Here is a 5,781-nt window from a genome sequence, read left to right as displayed (position 1 = left end):
TACGGTGAGCTTCAGTGATTCCTCCGACTTCTCCTGGCTCTGTATTATATGTGTGGCAGAGTGCCACTCAAACTAAGTAGAATCATTCAACTGTCTTGAATATAAAGTAAAGAATACAATGCTTCACTAGGCAGACTAGTTGCACATGAATTTTGATGCAGATGCCCAGTAAAAATGTTGCTGATAACTTGCAGCAGAAAACATCTGAAAGAATCAATAAAGGAAGGTTTCTTTCTAGAGAACATACAACTGTTTATGGTGCAATAATTTTCAGACACAAGTACAGGGTTTTTTGTTACATTCCATCAGTACACTGGGACTGATGGCTATAAGAGGTATGGTAACCATTGCAACCAAAATAAGATGTGCACTAGTGTGTATGTTACATATATATACACACATATATACACACATAATTCTATATAGAATTCTATATTCTATATGGAATATAGAATATATTTTATATTCTATATGGAAATCTGTATCCCATATGTAATATATTCTATGTTCCATATGTATAATGCTGTATTATTATAGAATTATGTTTGTTTGTGTATACATATACATATGTGTACTTTGAAATAACACCACCTTATTTATACAGTCCACAAAAAGGAAAAGGTCACACATCCTGAGTTTAAGTAAAATGCTATTTTTAAATATTATTTGATTATAACGTATCATTTTTCCTGTCTCATATTTTTTGTTCCTAATTAGTGCAATATGGGTGAGAATCCTTGAGACAATGGCAAACTTGAGTTTTTCTCCCTCCTTTCCCTCCTTAATCTGTGTTCCTCTCCACGGCACAGAAACTATCGTGCCTGACTGCTGACTCTTGGTTGATAATCAGGACTCTACAGAAATCCCAGCAGGAAAAAATACTACAGCATTTTCTTCCCTCTGGGTTATTTAGCAAATACTTGATTAGAAAACATTCCATGTTTAATGAAATGAGGTAAAGATCAAAATACTGGGGATTTGGGAAAGAGTTTGGTCTATAAACCTGTCACCCTTTGGGGGTAACGTTAGTGCTGCTTAACATGAGTAGGTCTGGTCTCATGGGCCACCAAGAACACAAGGAAGGGCCACCAAGAACCCAAAGAAGTCTGGGAAAGTCCTAGAAGACTGGGGAGCAGTATGATTTCCTCCTGGTGCCTTCATGGAGGCATAGCAGCCTGCCATGGATTCCCTTCATTTCTAGTCATCAGCCAGACCTGACCTCAATAAGTGGTGTTAATATTACTGACTACTCATCTGTGGGTGGCAGAGGGGGGAAGTTGGGTCCATCTCTCACATGATGCACAAAAATAATAGCAATATTAATAAAACAATCTTTGGATGACAATGAGAGACTATATGAAAAATAATTGGGTTTTACAAGGCTTGATAAGTTTTGAGTGAGAAACAAAATGTAGAACAACTAATATAATTAATTCATTTTTGTCAAGTTCCCCAAATCCACTTCATTTATAAAATGCTTAATAGGATTATATGAACAAGGAGAAAAACACATTAGGGTACATACTAGATTAGTAACATGAGTCACTTGATGCGGGTGAAGGGCAAATAGAAAGAGAGAGAAAGACAAAAGAAAAAAGACTGCTTTAACAGTCTTACCTGTTATGATCTCCTATCTGTCATAGGCTTTCATATATTTAAATTGTTAACTGTGTATATAATATTAAATAAATTATAAAAAATAGTAATCCTAAATGCAATATTACAGTACATCTGTGTTTCATAATTACTAAAGAAAACTAACATGTATAATTAGGGTTTGTTAAGAAAAATATTAATCAAATCACATCATTGAAAAAACTAGGACCTCAGTAGTTATTTGTGATACTGATGATACATGAAATGGGATCTAAATTAACGAATACACAAGACAATATCTAAATTTTTTTCAAGGTGTATTATAGGTATTAATTTTAAAGCAGAAAATCTTTAAACAATAACTCCAACATAAGCATTAAGAAAAAAATACTCCAAGGGCAAAAGAGCTATAAAGATAAAAGTATGAAAGCAGTCAGAGAGATCTTAAAGATACATTTTATTGCCCCATTTATACCTCTTAATGGGAATACTATATTCCAGGGTTTTGAAAGTGTATTATACCTACCCCAACTGCTTTCAGCAGTGCCAACATGAGGAGATATGAAAAGAAATTTGCCTTCCCACCCTTTTGTCTACTTCCACAATTTAAAATAATTACTTTGAAAACATTTAGTCAAGAATAATTGGCTGATTCCTCCCTGGGCAATCACCTATATAGCTGATGACGTTAGATGTAATGAAAATAAACTTTCAAGAATGTGTTTGTTTGTTTCTTTGTTTGTTTTTCCCTACAAAAACACTAGGTTCTTTGTTCCAGGTATCAAAACGATAGAATATTCCAGTACTATTTTTAAAAGAAAGCTTTGCTTCTTGTCTCATTTTTGCAGAAGTTGGAAATGATTTTAATAAAGGTAAGCATGATTCTAATAGTTTCTTTTTTTAAATGTGAATATTATTTACTTACACTGAAAGATACTGACTATTAATGAGTAGTCAGTGGGGAGACACTGAAAGATCATGGAAATACCTTGCTCATCAACAAACATTCCTCTCTAGTTTTTAACATTTATTGAGGTTTCTTGCCCAAATCTCTCCATATCATGATGGTTACAAACTTTCCAACTCTACTACTCTTTCCAGTAAATTTTAGAGGGGGAAAACCTCATAATTCAAAAATTCATAACAATAAAACAATGTTGGAAACTGCCATGAAAACACAAGTGAAAAAATACATCTTTTCTAAGTCACAGAACTATAAATTCAGGAAGTACAAAAAATTTAAAATGAATCAAACTCATCAAATTATATACATTAAATGTAAACCTTTTTTATGTCCAATTATACTTCATTTGAGTGGTTTTAAAAAAAAGAATCATGCCAAATAAAATCATAATTTTTGGCTTAATCCTGAATTAAGAATATTAACAATAATTTGCTCATAATGCATATGGTCTCCTATATACCATAGATGAGTTTATATACACATTTAAAATCCAATACATTATGGAGGCACCTGGGTAGCTCAGTCGGTTAAGCATCTGGCTCTTTACTTCAGCTCAGGTCATGATCTCACGGTTCATGAGTTCAAGCCCATATTGGGCTTTACACTGGCAGTGTGGAAATGGCTTGAGATTCTCTCTCTCTCTCCCCCTCTCAATCTGCCCCTCCCCCACTCTGTGCTCTGTCTCTCTCTCTCTCTCAAAATAAATAAACTTTAAAATAAATATATATAAATAAAATCCAATACATTATGAATTTATGATTCATAAGTAACCTTAAGTATTTTCAAGCAGTAGAACTTGCATAACAGTTACAAGTGGAAATAATACTGGCAAAATATTCTGTTTTTTAACCTTGAGACATACCATAGAGGTCTCAGGTTATTAAGAAAATGTCAAAAAATGTTGTTTTGTATATTAAGAATATGTTTTGGGGAATGGGGAAAGAATAACAGCTTTCCCTTTGGTTTAAAATATTCAACAGTTTTAAAGTCATGAATCCCGAGAAGGGGCATCCAGCATGAAAACACACCTACTTTCCATTCTACTCCTCCACGATGGTCAGCTCCGTCTCTCACTTGAAGAGAACTGTTGGGGTGTCCAGGTACCTCAGTGAAGCATCAGGCTCCTGATGTCTGCTCCGGTCATAATATCATTATTCTGTGAGTTCAAATCCTACATCCAGCTCTGTGCTGACAGCTGGGGATTCTCTCCCTCTCTCTGCCCCTCCCCAACTCGCACTGTTTCTCTCTCTCTCAAAATAAACTTAAGAAAAAGAAAGGAAGGAAGGAAGGAAGGAAGGAAGGAAGGAAGGAAGGAAGGAAGGAAGGAAGGAAGGAAGGAAGGAAGGAAGAGAAAGAGAAAGAAAGAAAGAAAGAAAGAAAGAAAGAAAGAAAGAAAGAAAGAAAGAAAGAAAGAAAGAAAAGAACTGTTTAAGTTCACTTCTATTTCAGAAAAGTAAACATTTGGTAGTATGAATGACTTTTTCATCTTACTAACTAGAATGAATGGTAATTTCTGAAATGCTTTTCCAGTTTAAAACACAAGAGCCTCTGTATCCCAACCCACAAAGCCACGGGCCTTGTTGGGGGTCTGAGGGTAACATCCACAACCCACCAGCCTGTGTGCCCTGTAAGCAGGAAGAATGGAGGGTGTGGAGCGCCTGCATTCCTTCCAGCTGTCAGTGGCACCAAGGAGTTGATTGTAGTTCCCTTTCTACCATTAATTATAATCATAACTAGACCCCTTTTCCTGGGATCGTAATCTCATTGGAGGCTTTTCATTAAAATCTTATTCCTCCGAACACATCTGGGCACAGCCTGTTGGCCTCCAGGTGTGGGGGTGGAAAACCACAAGCAGGTAGCAAGAAGAGTGCACACATTCATCCCTGCGTTTTAGGCATCCAGGCTTGTCCTGCGTGAAATTGAAGGCGAACCCATCCCGCTGTGTCCACAGGCAGACTTCCCCCATGGATCAGACACCACTAAACACCACAGGCCTCCCGTGGCGATTCCACTGTCTCCATCTTCCCAGCCCTGGCTGCCATCCTGGACCGGGAGGCAAACACAGCTTCTGGGGCTGAAGTTGTCACAACAATGGCGTTGGCTCTCTCCAGGAGAGCATCAGACCCAACAAGGCAGGCATCCCACCCTCAGGGGGAGCAGCCACTCGAGGAAAGTAGGTTCCATCAGAAAATGTCTTTTTTTAGACCTTTCCAGAGATGTTTCTCCCTTGTCCATCTTTGATCTTCTTTGTGACGGTGTGAGAATCTTGGCCTCCTTTGCAGTGACAGGAATGTTCTTCCTATGATCAGGTTAAGTAAGCATATTCACAGAGTCATTTATATGTGTCTAATTTCCGGCTTTTGGTGCTCAGCTTTAGTTGTTGGCACCAGGCCCGCAGGATGTCTTGGTGGAGCAGGTTGGCTGGTGGCATTTTTAGAAGATAATTGGGACTTTCTTCCTAAGTCTTAAACTCTTCCAGTGCCTTGTGTCACCTTTTCTGGACAGGAAACTTTGTCTTCTTTCATAGATCTTTTTCATTAGCTCCTGTTCACTGATGTTCGCTGTAACTTTGGGTCGCCAGAAGCCTGCTGTGTCTCTCCGGATTCTCATGATACAGGTTGCAATTTGCAAGCCAGATAATCTTCCCTGACTTCTTTGTGGAATTCTGCTTTTTGCCTTTTCCTTTCTCCATATCCAAAGAGAAGTCAAGATTTCCTAACTGTTTCTAAGTCTAAACAACAGGAGTATGTTGTTCATACTAAATTCTAGAGTGAATAAAATAGATATGTCTTCGGCTTCAGAGAATTTAGTGCCTTATTCACCTATTTTTGTTTGTTTCTTTAACTTTTTTAATTTTTTTAACGTTTTATTTATTTTTGAGACAGTGAGAGACAGAGCATGAACAGGGGAGGGTCAGAGAGAGGGAGACACAGAATCTGAAACAGGCTCCAGGCTCTGAGCTGTCAGCACAGAGCCCGACGTGGGGCTCGAACTCACGGACCGCGAGATCGCGACCTGAGCCGAAGTCGGCTGCTTAACCGACTGAGCCACCCAGGTGCCCCTCTTTGTTTAACTTTTTTAAAGATAAAAGGTGCCTGGGTGGCTCAATCAGATGAGGATTTATTTGACTCTTGATTCTGGTTAAGGTCATGATCCCAGGGTCATGGGTCATGGGTCATGGGCATGAAGCCTGCCTAACATTCTCCCTCTGCCCCTCTCCC

General features: G+C 38.1%; 1 pseudogene; it reads right to left on the bottom strand.

Moving 5' to 3' along the window:
* Positions 1-4,321: 4,321 nt before the first annotated feature.
* On the bottom strand, positions 4,322-5,085 carry LOC106985099 (developmental pluripotency-associated protein 4-like; annotated as a pseudogene).
* Between the last annotated feature and the right edge of the window lie 696 nt (positions 5,086-5,781).

Source organism: Acinonyx jubatus, chromosome B3 (assembly GCF_027475565.1).
Source record: "Acinonyx jubatus isolate Ajub_Pintada_27869175 chromosome B3, VMU_Ajub_asm_v1.0, whole genome shotgun sequence".
Lineage (NCBI taxonomy): Eukaryota > Metazoa > Chordata > Mammalia > Carnivora > Felidae > Acinonyx > Acinonyx jubatus.
This window is presented reverse-complemented; position numbering and strand designations above follow the sequence as displayed.